Source organism: Crocuta crocuta, unplaced genomic scaffold (assembly GCF_008692635.1).
Source record: "Crocuta crocuta isolate KB4526 unplaced genomic scaffold, BGI_CrCroc_1.0 scaffold80, whole genome shotgun sequence".
Lineage (NCBI taxonomy): Eukaryota > Metazoa > Chordata > Mammalia > Carnivora > Hyaenidae > Crocuta > Crocuta crocuta.
Genome location: NW_027527559.1, coordinates 793151 through 811675, shown reverse-complemented (window position 1 = coordinate 811675; position 18525 = coordinate 793151).

The window sequence follows — 18525 nt, the reverse complement described above, 5'->3', positions numbered from 1 at the left end:
ATACACTAATTTGGTGGGGGATAATTTAGAAATATAAAAAGTTGGAGGAAGAAGCAGCAATGGAGAGCAAGGGCAGAAGGCGCGTGTACGTGGGGACTCAGCAAATCCTACAAGATTAGGCATTGAGATGAACCTAATAGAAGGGTTTTTTACAGCCAGATTTGGGAAGGTGGAAGGTCTCCTTACTGATCCAATGACTTATGTTTTCAGTGTTTGCTATTCTTTTTCTTTTTCTTTTTTAATTCTGGAGTAGCCTAAAGGAAGATACATAAACTCGGATGGAATTTAACATATTGTGATCCCCTGAGAATCCAAAATTCTGTGTAATAAACAGTGTGATGCCATAAATTTCCAAACGTAGCCAAAATAGATACATATCTGCAGGAAATCCTTTTCTAGTCAGTAGCTTACAACATTCCCCCAACTGTAGTTTGTTTTCTACATAACACGATGACAATCCATACAGTGGAATCAAAGACATCTCTTCTGAGTTCGTATTTGTGCTCTTAACAAGAGATCATCTATGTCTTTCTCTCGTGCTGTTTGCATCTTCCGATCATCTGTCCATAGACATGGATGCGGCATTTCACAGAGGTCCTGTCCCCTGAGCAGAATCAGGAAACACGCAGTGAACATGCCAGCCCTGAGAAGAGCAAAGAGTTTCGAGGCTGGGGCAATGCCCTGCAGCGTTTGAGTGGGTCTGGACCCCCCGGGAGAGTGGCGGGACCACGGAGCCCTCCTCCGCACCCCCGTGCTTGGTAGGCAGGGAGGCGACCACGTCCCTTCCGTGTAGACCCACTCCACGAGGCATTTGGAGAACAGGAGAGAGGTGGGAAACGACAGGATTTGTGGAAGAGGAACCACGGCTGCGGGAAGCATGGCCCCAGTAGGTCGGCTACGTGAGGAGATGGGCCGAAGGAGGGGCAGCGAGGCGTGGAGGATGGTGCCCGTGTTTTCGGTGCCATCGGAGGTCAGGGTGAGGACTTAATTTTCTGAGCTGGAGAGAGAACTGAATATTTCTGAGAAGTGAAGCTACAGAAAAGGAAAAGGACTTTGAGAATTTCGATATGGTAGGAAGGTGTAGGGTTTTTGAGGGAAAAGGATGGGGATGAATTTGACATTTGTGTCACCTCAGCTAGAACCTTCCGCAACCCAGCCATGAACTACTAACGATCTGGGAGGCTGGACCTCACCCAGGCGCTGTGGGGACTGAAGTGTGTCCAAAAGAAGGGCCTTATTCAAGAAACAGTAAAAAACCTTAAATAAAAAATTATGTAACTGAAAGACCCTAAGACTTCAGCTTCTGATGCCAGCATTAGAAAATCCACACTCGGGGCTCCTGGGTGGCTCAGTTGGTTAAGCATCTGACTTCGGCTCAGGTCATGATCTCACGGTTAGTGGGTTCAAGCCCCACGTCGGGTTCTGTGCTGATAGCTCAGACCCTGGAGCTGCTTCAGATTCTGTGTCTCCCTCTCTCTCTCACCCTCACCTGCTCATGCTGCCTCTCTCTCTCTCTCTCTCTCTCTCTCCCTCTCCCTCAGAAATAAATAAAACATTAAAAAAAAATCCAAACTTTGGGCACCTGGGTAGCTCAGTTGGTTAAGCATGCATCTTCAGCTCAGGTCATGATCTCAAGGTTGGTGAGTTTGAGTCCTGGGTCGGGCTCTGTGGTGACAGCTCAGGGCCTGGAGCCTGCTTTGGATTCTGTGTCTCCCTCTGTCTGTCTGTCTGTCTCTCTCTCTCTCACTCTCTCTCTCTCTCAAAATTAAACAAAACAAAAAATTTAAAAAAAAGAAAATCAAAACTTTGGGAAACTACCATTTTTTTAGTGAGCAGAAAGTTTTTTTATTGTTTTGAATTTTCTGTTTCAATTTCTTATCCTTCAGTCTCTCAGATACAGCCAGTGGCATAAGCATAGGAGAATGCTTTTCAGTTAACTTGAAAAAAAATAGGCATATTTTTTCTCTTAAACACTTCTGGACAGAAATAAAGAAAGGAAATCTGAATTATTAAATCATGGCTTCTTTCACTCAACACATTTATAAAACTCTTTTTGAAATCCAGACAATGAAAATAGATTGGATCAGGTGTGTCAATGACTATAAGGAACAAATAAGAAAATTAACAGGAAAGATACTGAAGATCAACTATTCCAGTGTGAAAAGTTCTACATCAGATATGGTAGAGCAGAAGCATCAATTCTAAAGAAACAACAGAAAGACAGGATTAGTGATTCAGGATTGAAACTGGAGTTTCTACTGAATAAATAGATGATCAACAACATGAGGACAGAAAACGAGAATAAAAAGGCATGTATTGAACTCGGTGAGTGCGTGATGGAGAGGGTAACTCCTTGAAGCACTCTTTATACAAAATGCACTTGGTACTGTTCTGAATGTGTTAAATCTGAGAGAAGAATGAGAAAGAAACAAGTTTTATAGCTGTATTCTCCGCTGGTTTTTGTATAGTGAACAAAATCAAATCATCACCAGCTCTCAACAAATAATAAGGCCCAAAAAGGAGTATCTGTTCCAGAAAATACTTGCAGTGTCTCAGACTGATCTTTTACTATAATAGTCAAGTGCGTGTCTTCCCTTTCTATCTTGTATTTTATTTTTTTACTATTTTAGAGAGTGTGAGCTAGCAAGGGAGAGAGAAAGAGAGGAAGACAGAGAATTCCAAGCAGACTCCATGCTCAGCACAGAGGACAATGCGAGGCTCGATCCCATGACCCTGGAATCATGACTTGAGCCAAAATCAAGAGTCGGGTGCTCAACGGACTAAGCTACCCTCGAGTACATTTCTTTCTAATCAAATTGCAGGGATAGCCCATGTTACTTGTGATAGATTTATTATAGTGTCGATAAGCCTGTAAAATATTAGTAATGACTCAAATCTCACAAAGAGGTTAACCAGTATTTCTCCAACTTTTTGTTTGTTTCTCCTAAGGAGATTTTTAAAATATTTTTTTCCTAATCATCCCTACCCCCAAGTGCTATTTTAATTCCAGACCCATTGGGCATCTCTTTATGGCCTCTAGCCCTTTAAGAATGCATGATCAGGTTTTTAGGTCATTTCCAGACCCTTGAAAAGAATCATTTGTGCATTTAGCTATAAATTACCCCTGCCCATACCCTCTCAGAAGTAGATTTAGAAACTTCTTTTCTTTACTTTCTTTTTTCTTCATCTGCTTTTTCTTTTTTTCTTTTCTTTCTCTCTCTGTTTTTTTGTTTTGTTTTGTTTTGTTTTGTTTTTGCTTTTTCTCTAAGCTGGCCCATAAAGTCCTCTAAATCCGGGATGACGTCTTGTTCACAGTTGTGTCTGTAGCACCTATCTCAGTGTCTGTCACACAGATGAACCCTGATAAAGATTTGCTGAACGCATGACTTATAGTGAAGGCCCTTCTGTATTTTCCGCAGAGCGTTTCCAGAAAGGGCTGTGGCACATCTGGGGTGTGCTATGGCACATCTGGATCTAGCTTCATGACTACATTGCCCTCTCAAAAATAAATAAACCTTAAAAATTTTTTTAAATAATTTTTAAAGTGCTTTAGAATTAATTTCTTGCTAGTTAGGATGAGTCAGAAAAGTAGGTAAGGATGAATTAATGATTATAATTCCCAGTAAAACTCATCTTTTAGGGAAACTGTGGGAAACGGTAGGAACAGAGAAAGAAAACTAGTAGAGAGTACAGGCAGAATCACAAAAGAGCTTGCATGAGGTCAACCACAAGAATATGGCAAGAATATGGTAGGAAGTTCACCAAATGGAGTGAAACGTTCACTATCTCTGCCTGCTGGGACACAGAAGTACTTAACTATGGTAATGGGTAGTGGCATTATAATGGGGCAGGGCATTAAGAAAGGGAAAAACACTTTTCAATTTTAAGGAAACTCTAACTCTGTGTAAATGGAGTAAATAAACAGTGGTGAAAAGTATAGTGAGCGGCTGTGTACTGGTCCAGTAGTCTTGACCTTGGAGGATGGTCTTGGCAAGTGTGTGGGAGGAACCATGTTTCAGAGAGTAATGTCATAATGGAGACAAATGCCATTTAGGGACAAAACAGCTTCCAGTTTCAGCTGACCTATTTTCTCCCGTCTCTTGTCAAGTCAGTGTAATGTTAGATCATATGGTTGTATATCCACATTTTCTCTCCCAATCTGCTTATGAGGCAGAGGACCGGAAGGAGTCATGCGCTGGGAAAATGTGGAAGCCCGTTCACCAGATGAGCCTGGGTCATGAGGGAGCCGAGAGGCAAGTTCACTGCTTAGATGCTGTCTCAGCTCTTAAGCTTGCTCTGGCTGAGCTCAGCGGGAGCGGACTAGATCAGAGGCTTAGCAGAGGAGACATGGGCATCCCTGAGACTTTCAGTTCCAGCCTGAATTAGAAATCTCCAGAGAAACAGGAAAAATAGGATGGATATATATGTAGAAAGAGATCTACTTGAGTCCCAGATCCGATGGGTTGGGTGAGCGTTCTGAAGACACAGAGAAGAATTGCAGTTTGAGTCTGAAGGTTCTCTGCTGGTAGCTATCCCTCTTGATCCGGTGGGGGTGGGGGAGGGGGTTAGCCTGTGCTCAGTCCATTCACTGTTGGGGTGAAGTCCTCATATTATGGAGAGCGCCCTGGCTTTACTCACAGTCCACTGACTGAAATGTTCATCTCGTCCGAAAACCACTCTGACAGAAATATACAGAATAATGTCTGACCAAAGATCTGGGTACTGAGGCCCAGTCAAGTTGGTACATAAAAATAACTATCATGTTGCCTGTAGTAACTGAGGGTGTTTTCAGTAGAATGAAGTAGAAAGAGTCCATATAAAACTGCTTTAAGGGTGTCAAGTGGAAGATTTACTGTATGTATGGAGAAATACAGTAAAACTTGACTAGATTTCAGATTGCTAAGTAAACTCTTTGTATGGGTATATGAGTATATATTCGACTATATATAGTTATCTGTTACCAGTGGACTAATTGGGATGCATTCAGATCTTTAAAGTATTTTTTAAGAATGTATTTTGCAGAACACTAGTATCATTTCTTAAATGCCTTGGTCATAGAAATTCAAATACACTCATAGCTACTGGTAAAATATCACAAATAATTTAAGTCCTGTTTTTGTCACCCCTTTTCCAAGGAATTTTCCAAGGAGGAATTTATTTTGTGTTTAGTAAAATGCTTATCAGTTATTTTACTGGTGTGAATTTTTAAGCTTCCAATTATTTTTTTTTTCTTTTTCTCCACAAAGAATGCTGAGATTCCCATAGGTAGGAGCACTGTTTCTCTTTGTAGAGTTTCCTAGGCATTTAGAAAGTACTCAGTGACTCTTCATTTGTTGAACACATATTCTTTGCTGACATTTTCTATGTGTTATTAGTAGCTCAAATGAAAACCACAACATCCTGTTATAAGCCTAATAAAAACAAAATAGAAATTACCTATCCTGACTTTTACCGTGCCTTGAAAACAAAGTAGGTGTTAAGCTTTCAGATTCCATCTGAAAGGAGAGTTTGTAAATGAAAGCTCTTGTCCAAGCACACAGTTTGCCTCTTTGTTAGAATTTAGAGCAGGACGCGTTGGCAGGAGCGGCTGATGGTGACCACAGCAGCTGTAGGGGAAGGTCTGCCTGGATGAGTCGGGCGTCACACGGCGGTGTGGACCAGCCAGCAGGTGCTGTAAAGTCATTGCCACTGTGTGTCTCTTCCATATTTTAAGTACCCAGGTTCTTTTATGTAAATACCACTTTGACCGCATCCATAAAGCATTCCATGCGGTAAGGGGAGCTCTTTTTAAAGGAAATCTAGTGTTGGGGTGATTCTGCAGTTTGCTCACAGGCGGGGAGCCAAGGAGGGAAGACTGACTCCCATTTTCTGACTGTAAGCCTGCTGTTCTCTCCGCTGCTGTCTGTTGTTAGACTCACGAGCTTAGGTAAGAGCTGCTCCAGATCATTCTAGACACCGAGTGCTCCTTGTGTGTGAAAACAAAACATGTAGGAGATACGATTAGAACTTTAGAAATTCAGAAGCTTTGAGAAAAGCTAAACAAGACAATGGAAAGCAGTATGTGCGCATCCTAAGGGGCTAAATGCATCCACAGCGCATCCGCCAGCATCCAGTATTTTCTGGGACTCCTGGAGAGGTGATGGAAGCTTTCATGTCTCAAGTCCAGTCTCCCGTGAGGGATTTCCATGTTAGGTGCTAATGTCTAGTGAATATGTATGATTTATATTAACTAATCCAGGCATGGCTGATGGAGCTCAAGACTCCTTCCTAGATCTGGTCTTCTTTATAGTTATAAGCTGCAATTTCCTGGTTTGTGAGATGGGGGAAACTCTATTACAGGGTTTTTGTGACAAGAGGAAAACCTATATAAAAAGCGTACAGAAAACACCCCATCGGTGTTCACTAGTCCCCAATGCTTCTTACTTTGTCTTTGTGCTGAAATGTTCTGCTGTTTCTCTTGGTCATACAGTCTCTGTTGCTCGCCTCAGAGTCTTCCCAAACGTCATTGATGTTCAAGTCTGTTTCCTAAATTGCAAAGACATATGGATTTATTTCTTCCGTTGGCTTTTTGCCTCTTATCCATTTTGCGTGTTTCTCCGTCGCCCCCTCTACTGAGCTGCTGAGCCGGGAGGCAGGGCTCTCCTCTTCTTCCCGTACCTGGCGTGTGTTGTATACCTGAGCCACTTTCTTTTCACGTGCTTCACCTCACTTCTGTGTTGCAAGAAGCATTTTATTGGTCTTTCTCTTGTTATGGTCAGTGCCTCATGCCCCGCTCCACCAAAGATGATGGCGTTTGTCAGTGCCTGTAAGTCCTGGCACAAAGTAACCACTTCCCGTGCGTATTAACCTCCTGACTCCAGCCAATAATTTCGAAGAGGGGGTTCTGCACGATGCATTTCAGCGGTTACTCTGGCATCACTGATTTTCAGGCCCTGGCTATTCTGCTTGTTTCTGCTTTGCATGGGGGTCAGAGCCCTGCCTCCTGCCTCTGTGATTCACAGAAGGAAGAGTTTAATGTCAAAGCTGGCCAGAAATTAGCTTCTAAGGAATAGAAAAGGAGTTTCATTTTGGTGTTTTGTGTTCCCTTTCAGAATAATTACCTTTCTCCCACATGGTGGGTAAAGACATGGTATGATCCCACTGAATAAGCAAAAGTCCCTATTTAGATCTCTATTATCAAAAGAGAAAATTTCTCTTTAAAACATAAAAAATGAATCCCTTCTTATCTGTGTGTATATGACTCTAATTTTTTTTTAAAGGTGGAGATGTAGAGGCGCCTGGGTGGCTCAGTTGGTTAAGCATCTGACTTCGGGTCAGGTCATGATCTCTCAGTTTGTGAGTTTGAGCCCCACGTCAGCTCTGTGCTGACGGCTCAGAGCCTGGAGCTGCTTCAGATTCTGTCTCTCTCTCTCTTTCTCTGTCCCTCCCCGACTCATGCTCTGCCTTTCTCTCTCAAAAATAAATAATAAAACATTTAAAAATTTGTTTTTAAATAAAAGGTGGAGATGGAAATGGGTCACGGAAATAGTAAAATCAGTTTCATTTTCCATGAGTATGGTAGGTGGGCTTTGGGTCTTCTGGTTGGTAGACACACAGTTATATTCAGGAAGCTGTGTTCACTACTCACCCAGTGAACGCAGTCTGCAGTGCTGGGCCTAGCAACTTGCATATCCTTTGGCTCAGGAATTTAGGAGCACCTCCAAACATTTGCAAGGTACAAGTGAAAAACTCACAAGGTAGAAGCCATCCTTCTCAATAACTAAGACGATACAGGTGGATCCTGCACCCCACCCCCATGCCCAGGTAACAAATGCGTGCTTTTCTGGAACTAGCGTGGAAACACTTGAAAGAAACGGAGAAAGTGAATGTGATATCCTTCTTCCTGGACTTCAGATCATTGTGATCCGAGACTAATGTCACAACGGAGTCTAGGGAAAGGGGAAAAAAGAAACCACCATGAGCAGAAAGGGTCTGTTTTCACTGTAACATTTGAAGTAGACCGGAGTCTACTCTTTCCGTTCTCAGAAGAGGTTTACGAGAATTATGTGACTTGCTTCCGAAATACACCTGCCCCCCCATCAGCTCTAGAAGCTCTATTTCCTTCATTCAGGTGGTGATAGAGGATGTGCATTTTGATGAGGTCCCCTCCACCCAGGGTATTCTGAGACTCCCAGCACCCACCCACCCCCGCTCATCTCTCTCAGACCCAGCCTTCAAATCACTGTCCTGGAATAATATCAAACCTCTCTTCCTACTTCAGCCTGGAGCTGAGCAACTCCCTAAAGGGTTGACATTTCCTCACAACCTCTATTAACTAATTTTTTATACTGTGTAAGCACATGTATTAGCTGTTTTCTCCTTACACGTCAGGGACTGCATTAGGCAAGTATTTCAGACATGAACAAATCCTCAGTACCATTCAAACTCATGGGCTCTCGAAAAGTAACTTTCCTATATAGCATCTATTTCTGTTAGACCTTTCTAGAGAAGAAATATCACCTTTATCATTTTTTTTACAAAACTGATAATAAAAATGAAATTGGTTACACAACATTTTCCTGAGTACCTTAAAATGTTATAAACCCAACGAAGCCGGGTTACATTGACTTATGTCTGCCTACAAGAGAGATGTGTGTCTATCTAAAGGCACCCCTGGGTGGTCACTTGCTCCGACCCCCATTTTTTGTCTTTGTGTCTAGCCTCCGCTTCTTCCTCACACATCTTCCCTCCCCTTCTTTTTTTTTTTAATGTTTTTTTTTTTTAATTTATTTCTTAGAGAGAGACAGCGTGAGCGGGGGAGGGTCAGAAAGAGAGGGAGACACAGAATCTGAAATAGGCTCCAGGCTCTGAGCTGTCAGCACAGAGCCCGACGCAGGGCTCAAACCCACGAACTGTGAGATCATGACCTGAGCCGAAGTCAGACGCTTAACCAACTGAGCCACCCAGGCGCCCCTCTTCCCTCCCCTTCACTGTAAGGAGTTTCTAGACAGTTATGAGATTCCAGCATCTCTTTCCCTGGAATGGTGCCCACCTCCCGCTCTTGGACGTTTTATGGCAGTGAAGAGTTACGATGTTCCCATTATATCTTTTAGAAGAGTCCTTAGCACTTAAATATATACATTACATATTTATGAGCCAAATAGCATAGTGTCTAGAACTTGCTTCAAAATAGACCATTGGATACAGAAGGAAGTCAGTTGGGATTATGAAATCAGATCATCTATGAGTTGGTAACTGTTGAGACCAGCTGACAGGTACACAGGGTCGTATGACACTATTTTATTGTGTATACATTTGAAATTTCCCATAACCAAAAGTTAAAAAAGTGTCTTGGCGCATGGGGGTTTTTCCCTCGTGTTTATTCCTTCATTTACGTTTGGTTAGCTAGTCTGATGGTTAGCTTTATATGTCAACGCGGCTAGACCCCCGTACCCAGGAGTCACTTTAATGCATACCTAGGTGTTGCTAGGAAGGCATCACTTTTAGCTTGAGAGAGTTTTCCCCTTGCCGGACTGACCTGCAAATCTCTCACTCGCCAGTCTTCACAAGGAGGTGAGCCAATTCCTTGAAATACGTTCCCATGCACATGTATATAAACCTATGTATATTCTTAAAGAATGAGTCTCTAATGGTAGGACGCTGGGACAGTGGCAGGTTTGCAGATAGGGCACGTGTGAGACATGGGCTCGGCACTCACAGTACTTGCCAAAGACCTTTGTCTGTGCTGCATGGGAGAGCTTAATCTGCTATTGCTATACTATAAATTTAAATTATGAGAAAGCCAATTTCATATGTTAAACCCTTACAGTTCCCCCTCATTTTTATATAAACTAGCTTTCCTGTGATCTAGATATGATGTAACTTGATAGTTGAAACAGCTGAATGTATCTTTCTTGGTATCTTCAAGACTCATCCAATACAAAAAAATCATAAACTTAAATACGAATGTTCCATCGCCAGAAAACTTTTCCAGTCCACCAAGAGAGCTTTGGTGTGCTGGAGAACTTAAGACTTGAAGTCAAGTGCTGGCAATACAAGATATTATCTACAGATGAGGGCACTCATACTCAGAGATATTAAGTGTTAGCCTGCAATGCACAGCATAAGTATTATATTACTATGATGCTTCTTAAATTGTTGTAAACATTAACATCACCTGGAGAGAAGCATCTTCAAAATATGCCATCCTCACTTACCCCAGCCAAACTGACTGAATCAAACAGCGGTCCAGGTTTATATGCTTTGAAAAAACTTTTTCGCCATCTTTGGATATGCTGGTTAAGGGCTACCACATTACATGCAGATGTTCCAAACCACTGGCCGGTGCTATTTTCTATAGTCTCTTTCCATTTATAAATTGAAGTCCTTGGAGAAGCATTCATAGTCAGCAGGCCAAATGGCTCAGAAGAGAGATTTCTCAGTGTTCTTGTTGATCATTATGGAACCTATGTGTCTGCCCCTGTGCATTCAACGAACTTGATGCACGCCAGGCTGTTACGATGTTTGCCCTGGCGGCAAGGGGACATCCTGCCATATTTGTCCTTTATTATGTGATTGTTCTTTATTTCAAGGAGCACATTATATCGTTTTTACATCACATGCATGCATCTTATAAGTGAGTTGGTATGTATGTTACGTGTTTCGGGGCTGTCGCAGACGGACCTCCAGGAAGCAATGCAACACGGACAGCCACACGTGTTTGTGGACACAGACCTGTCATCTGCCCAGCCAAGCCGAGGTTGCTGTGCTGACTTCAGAGAGAGCATTTCAACGCGCCTTCATCTGCGCTGCTCTCTCTCTCTCTCTCTCTCTCTCAGCCTTCCATCGTGTGGCTCCTGACTTAAACAACAACAGACAACAAGATTAATAAAGCACAGGCTTTTTAATGAAATCAGGGTTGGTACCAAAGCCTTTAACTTTCTAATCTGTTTTCAGCAGCTGTAAGTGCCACGCCGTCACTTCCCGCATCTCCCCAGAGAGCACAGAAAGCCATTCCTTCTCTCTTTGATCTGTTTCTTGTCACTGGAAATTATCTGCAAGAACGCTCCACCAGAATTTCTTTCTACGAGTGCCATTATGGTGCTGAGAAATAAAGTCTCTTTAGATCCTCTGTTTAAAATCAGCATGCACTTTGTATACTCCATCCTCAGCATTTAAGCAGCATCTAATGATGCAAAAACCTGGCGAGGTATAAATAATCCAAGAAAATCCCAGAGCTAGTGTCTGCACTGCTGGCTCTTATATTTAAGATGGATGGCACGACCATAGATCAATAGGGACAAAAGAACTTCGTCACTGAGGTAGTGACGAGAAAGGTTGTCACCTCACACATAGTTTAAAGTGCCTTTTAAGGATGGGTAGACTCAGCATGTTGAATTGCCCAGTAGAAGAAGAAGCCATTTTGCATTTATATCCCCCTGGAGATTGCCAAGTCGCTATGATGGAAGCCTAGGATTGCTCTGTATCCTTCTGCCATATATGTCTCTAGAGGTGGGAGGTCTCTCTGCTTTTATCCGTCTCTTCTTTCATCCCAAGCCCCTGCACCCTCGAGGACACCTAACGTAATCGTTCATGCCGATGGTCAGCCTCCCTCATTACTGCGGGCTCGCCACTGTGAAACTCACACGGCTCCTGATCATCTCATTGAAACCAAAGCTTACCACGTACTGGGAAAACATAAGTTCACTATGGGCATAAGGTTGGCACCGTGCACAGTCAGGCTGTAAACCAACAACCAGAATGAATGGGTAATCCTACTGAACTGCTGACTCATTGGGCATTTTCCTACAGCTCCAACACTATGCTCAGAACTGCTGAAGGTTGGAAGAATATATCAGAACCAGTCCATGCTCTCAAGGAGTTAAGGACACACCAAAGAGCTCAGTAGCAGAAGCCCACTTTTATTTAAAATCAATGTTCTAGGAAATTACAAGACAGAGAAAAATTATAATATGGGCAAAGGACCAAAAGAGAGAAAGAGCACATCCTGTGTTGTATTTTTGGGCTGACGTACATATATCAGTACTTTTTAAGTCTCTTCTGATAGTAGATACATATTTCCACACTTTCACAAGAAAAGCACCAAGGATGAGAAATGTTACATCACTTAACCAAGCCAAGTTGGGACTGAAATCCACGTCTGTTGGGTTTTTCTTATTACACTAGACCTTATGAAGACTTCATGAAGAAATTGGAATTTAAGGAGGCATAAGAAAACAGGCATTTGCACCAGCAGAAAATAGTGAGGAAAATTGTAGCCAATGAAAAGGGTTGAGCAAGAAAATCGGAGATTAAAATGCATATGCAGTTTTAAAGGAAATGGCGAATAAATCCCCTTTCTCAAACAGGGCTCAGTTTCTGATGCCAGCAGTCAAATAAAAACAGTCACCATTGGGTGCCTGGGTGGCTCAGTCTGTTGGGCGTCCAGCTTCAGCTCAGGTCATGATCTCACGGTTCATGGGTTCGAGCCCTGCATCAGGCTCTGTGATGACAGCTCAGAGCCTGGAGCTGTCTTAAGATTCTGTGTCTCCCTCTCTCTCTGACCCTCTCCTGCTCACGCTGTTTCTCTCTCTCTCAAAAATAAATTAAAAAAAAACATTAAAAAAATAGTCACCATTATTTGCATAGGGTTTCAACATTCACAGGGGAGTTTCACATGTATTATCCTGTCTGAGGTTCATGGCAACCATGTTTTCATTAACAACCTCTATTTCATGGCTGAGAAATCTGAGGCAGAGACTGAGCTGTGGAACTAAGATCTTAAAATTACTAGTAAGCCAGGGTGAAAACTTAATCTACCTGTTTTGGGTCTAAAGTGCATACATTCTTCAGGTTACTTGTGAAATATGCATGCATTTCAGGGTTGAAAAGAGATATGAACCTCAACCAAGGAAGTCACAGAGGTAATTTTGTCCTAGAGTAAGTGGTCTAATGACATGACCTTGTCGCTGGTATATGCACTTCCTTGTAACCAGACCAGTTTCTCACTGTTTCAGAAGACTGCTCATGTTTTCAACCCCAGCTAACAACGTAGCTGACACTTCCCTCCTTGTTTGTGTATCTTTCCACACCAAGCGCAGTGCCTGCCACCTAGAAGTTATATGGTACAGAATAATGACACTATCAGGGCTCCTGGGGGGCTTGGTCTGTGTCTCAAAGGAGAAAAAGTCTTAATTGTACCCATCTTCCCTGTGAGTGATGGTGAGGCAGTAGCCATTCACCTCCCCCTTAGCTGTGATGGTTTCATCAAACCTCTGCATTTCTCCTGCCCTGCCCCCTCCCCAGCCCTGCCATGGAGAGTTCCCTTTGGTGGCCTAGGGGTGATGTCTGAGAACTAAATACCAGCTTAGTAAATTGCCCATTGGACTTCAGAGTGGCAACACTAAAATTCTGGGGTGAGCACTAAAGGTATGACAAACGGGTTTTCTGGGGCCATCACTTCCACTTTCCCCCAAGATGCTTCTTACTGTCTTCCTGTTAGCTTGTCTCCAGAACATTGGGGAAATGGGCGGTCTTCAAGGCAGATGTACCAGAATTTCTGCTCAGGACTGGATTCTCTAGATGACTTCTATGTATTGACATAGAATACTGCTGTACATGCGTCGCTTTCCCGGGAATCTTCAAAGGCAGTGCATCCAGGCCAGCATTTTGAGTGAATTTCAGATGATTTTTTCACGATGATAACTCTTCACAGAGACTCTGTGAACTTCACACACACCACATGGGCTCACGTTTTAAAAAATGTGTTGAAAGACCTACTGGAAGCTTCTGATGGGCAGAGGCCAAGCTATATTAATCATTGTGTCAACAATGCCTAACCCAGATTCTAGTACACAGTGTACCTAAAACAGGTGTTTGCCAGATAAATGCTACTTAATACATATATAGCTGCTCAGTAGAAACCAAGAGAAATAATTATCCTATTCTGAACTGAAGATTGAGTTCTGAAGCATTTTAAAGGACACATTGATCCACTCCTAAATGTAATCCCATTGTTTGCAATGCAAATTTGTGGCTTCATGTCCAAGAGAACATTATCTGAAATATGACTAGAAATTTATATGAAGGTGCCCCTATTTTTAAGTAAATGCTCAAGTTTAAAATCTCTACAATATGCAAATAACAGACAACTGTAAGGTATAAAACAACTTAGATCCATGTGAAATTTAATTACAGTTCAGTTAAAGAGACTTTTGGATTATCAATATTGGTCACTTCAAATGACCTCTTCTTCATAGGCCCAAATAATCGTATTATGTACAGGACTTCAGTCCCTCAGAAATATATAGGCTTTTGAAGCAAAACTGCTATTAAGAAAGCCATTTGGTGTAAAATAATATTGAAAAGTACCATCTGGTTCTTACATATTAAATCACACTTTGAGAGCCCAAGTGATATTACTGAGTGACCTTGAGGAGGTAAGCTGTCTGTGTTTTAGGTTTGTACCCTATGAAATACAGATCCACCGCAACCGTAGGGCATTTCTAGGAAGCATATCATACTACATGCTTGGCACACGCCTGACACATAGTCAACTTACAATAAGTTATAGAGTATTCCACCTTTACAGTCAGGATTTCAAAACTTCCTAATAACATTAAACCCTAGAACTCCATATTGGTTCATTATATCAGTAAATTCCCTATCTACTTTTCGTTTCCCCTCCCTCTCCAGTATCCAAGAAGAATTTCATTAACCATTAGCCAAGGTTATTATATTTTTTTCCGGGAGGCATATGCCAATGATTTCACCTCCAGAGGGAAGGGGAAGAAAATGAAGATGGTAGGAAGAGTCACCAGGTGCTACTTGGGGAAAAAAAAAAAAAAAAAAAACATTAGGAATTAATATAACTTTGCGGGCTGACAGAAGTTTTTAGGCCCATTAGCTTTGAGAATTACTTGCAAAAATAATCTGGTTCATTTCCAACTCTTTAAAAAATATGTAAATTTTAAATCTGTCTGTGCTTTCATTATCACAGTGCTATCTACTTGCCCTCAAATAGTCATTCCAAAGTAGTTAATATAGAGGACAACGCTTGTGGAAATAATTCCCGGGGAGACAGCATTCTGGCAAACGTTCCTTCTCTTGACCTTGAGCAATTGTTTCCCCAAGCCTAAACCCGAAGATGACTGTATCTTCCGGCCAGCCTTTGGACGTCGTGGGGATTAAAATGCCTTGCAAACTTCGTGAATGACCTAGAGATCGAGGCTATATAAAAAGTAAACCGTGATGAACTATTCTTCAGCATTTATATTTTCCTGCCTGCTTCCTCATCTGTGTGTATGGGGGGCACAAAACAAGAGTGGAGATATTGGGGGATGGGATGCTGGCCCCGTTGTGACAAATCCAGTGTTTTCCTAGTTAGCCTGGGCAGCTATATTCTGTAGCCAGGACAGTATCAGACGCAGGTTTCAAAGGGAATAAGGGAGGGTATTGCTCTGGAAAAAGAGAACACGCACACACACAACCTGAAACTTGAGAAATTTAAAAAAAAACAGTAGCAGAGCCTACAAAATCTTAACTTATAGTGTGAGTACAGGAAATACTCATTACCATTTTACAGTATATTAAGCCATCAGATCTTTAAAATTCTTTTAATTTTTTTAGTGTTTATTTATTTTTGAGAGAGAGAGAGAGACAGAGCTTGAGCAGAGCTGAGCTAGCTGTCAGCACAGAGCCCAACACGGGGCTCAAACCCACGAACTGTGGGATCGACCTGAGCCGAAGTCGGATGCTTAACCAACTGAGCCACCCAGGTGCCCTGACGTAATGTGCTCTTCTATTTGAAAAGCTGCTCTATAAAACAGGGTCCAAATCTCAGTGTTCATCTCTCAAAATTCACAAAACCAGTTTCACTGTTTTCAGAGTCTTTTGTTAATATCTTCAATATGTCTGTTTTCCAACGTATCTTACGCAGTTGTAATCTAACAACAGATAGGGATGAATCTCGATAGCAAGGAAAAAGTTAATCAGCCCATATCTGCAGATGAACAAAGGAATCAAAGAAGAGAGTAGATGCTAATAAATAAAATCTTGTCTACAAATGCCAGAGGCTACAGCAACACCTGAAATGTTCCAAACTAAGCCAACTATTGAATTGTATTCCACATAGTATCCTGTTTCATATTTCCTATCACCTAATAAATTAATATATTATTTCAGTACCTGAGAAGCACTGTACCTCTTATCGGAAGGAAAACAAAAGATGTCAGAGAGTTTGGCCCGTTTTATGTAGTTGTCAATACGGTTCGACAGACCAAACTCTGCAATAGTCTTTGCCTGGATTATGTAGGGTTGCTACTCCTTCAAAACTTTCTGAGGCCCTTGGAGGTTTTCTTTTGTTTGCTCCTCAGCCTGGCAGATATTTTGACACACGCCTACACACCAAAGTTTATGGCACTAATTTTTTAAAACAGTTTTTTAAAATGGCATTATTAGTGCTTAGAATTATATCATTTGCTTTCACAAGTAAAATGTTAAATGTGAAGATTTTCAAAGTGAAAGAGTTTTGACAATACCTATAATTGAAACTATGTAAGGAAAAGAGAAAAAGAGATCTTGAGATCAGCAGATCAAATTTACAGGTTGATTCTTGGATTGTCTTTCTCCAGACATATAAAGCTTTGATGGATCAGATGCTTATGACTTGCATTGAGAATGTACATCTCAATACATGAAAAATCACACATTTTTCAGGGCACAATATATAGAGACTTTAAAATGCAGTGAGAAGTCTGCAATGGCTACAATTGCAATTATTGGCTCCCTTGCCTTAATTTTGTTTTCATAAAAGTAATTCTAACCCTGATTTTGGAACACCTATGGTGTTCTTTTGAGAGGTCTTTAAAATTTTTCGTCTAAAATCAAATTGATACTTATGCCATTAATATATGTAAGAATGTTTGTATGTGTGTCTATATACATGTAGTGTATGTGTGCTTGTATATACCACACACACACACATCAAGGACAGTATACCTCTATATACATACACACACCTCCTAAATATTTGCTAAAAAGATAGGAAAATGAGAAACATGAAGAATTTGCCAAAATAAAAGAATAAAAGAATTTTCATAGAGTGCCTTGGTTCCCATAACATTCTACTCACTGAACTGGCCAGCACTTTCTCCCGCCGTGTTTCCAATAGGCACCATTGAAAGATGTCTGCTAGGATTATCAACCATCATGGAAGACCTGTCTTTGTCTGCTTGGCTGCTAGAGCAAAAATACCAAAAACTGAGTAGTTTACAAAGAGCAAACATTTCTTTCTCAGTTTATAGGTTGAGAAGTTCAAGGTCATGGCGCTGGTAGAGTCTGTGTCCAGTGAGGACCCACTTCCTAGCTCATCTGGTGGAAGGGGTGAGGGAGATCTCTGGGGCCTCGCCTCTACGGGCACTGAGCCCATTCCTGATGGCTCTACACTCCTGACCGGAAGGCCTCCCAGAGGCCTCACCTCCAAACCCCATCCCACACTGGGGATTAGATCTCAACATATGAATTTGGGGAGGACACAAATATTTAGTCCATAGCAAAGCCAAAAAGAGAGCAAATCACACTTAGATATAACCCCTTCCAACTCGCTATATATGTATGTCATTTGTTTTCAGGTGAAATGAGGTAGAATGTGGATTATTGAAGCCCTGAGAGAGAAATGGAACTATGAAGTCACACTATAACATGTGAAGGGGTTTCTCTGGAAGAGAAGTGACCCAGTTATTTTCCCTGGGTAAAGGCGTTGAGGGCTGCATGTCTGTGCATCTCCAGCTTCTCTTTGTTATCCTTTGCAGTTAACTCATTCTCTCGAAACCTGTTTCACTGGAAACAATACCCCAAAATTCTAACAGCTCCATTTATTGTGTAGTTACTAAGAATATCCTTTTCTGAAAAGTGTTTACTGACTTGTAAGGTAATGTGCATAACGTGTGAGGAAAAGCTGTCAGTAAATTAAAGAGCAACATCCACTTATCTATCAATCTGTTTTAGTACATGTATATTATATACATATAAAATAATTCATATAATGAAAGAGGAGCCAAAGACTAAAGAATTGTATCTTGTGTAATTATCACCCCAATAATATAGAGGACATGTGTATGCACAACAGAGATATCCATACATACAACGTTTACCGTGGCTCGAAAGGAAGACGTTGTGGCTTGAAATGGCTCACTGATTTTGATAAAAAACAGAAAGAACAAAAGATTACCACAGGGTATGAGTGCTGTGAGTTAGGATTAGGTATTTGAAGGCAATTATTTGTAAATTTCTATATTTAGTATATAGTTTGTTTTTCCAGCAAGGATTGGTATTTATAATTCTCTCTTTGGACTAGCTTGATTTATGGAAACTCATTTTAAGAGAGGACTTACCAGTTTCATGTTTATGTTTCTTATTGTGGCATATACTTTGGGGGAAGCCGTCTTAAAAGGTCTGGTGCTTTCGGGGTGCATAGGTGGCTGTGGTTTAAGTGTTCGACTTCTGCTCAGGTCACCATTTCAGTTAGTGCGTTTGAGCCCCATATGG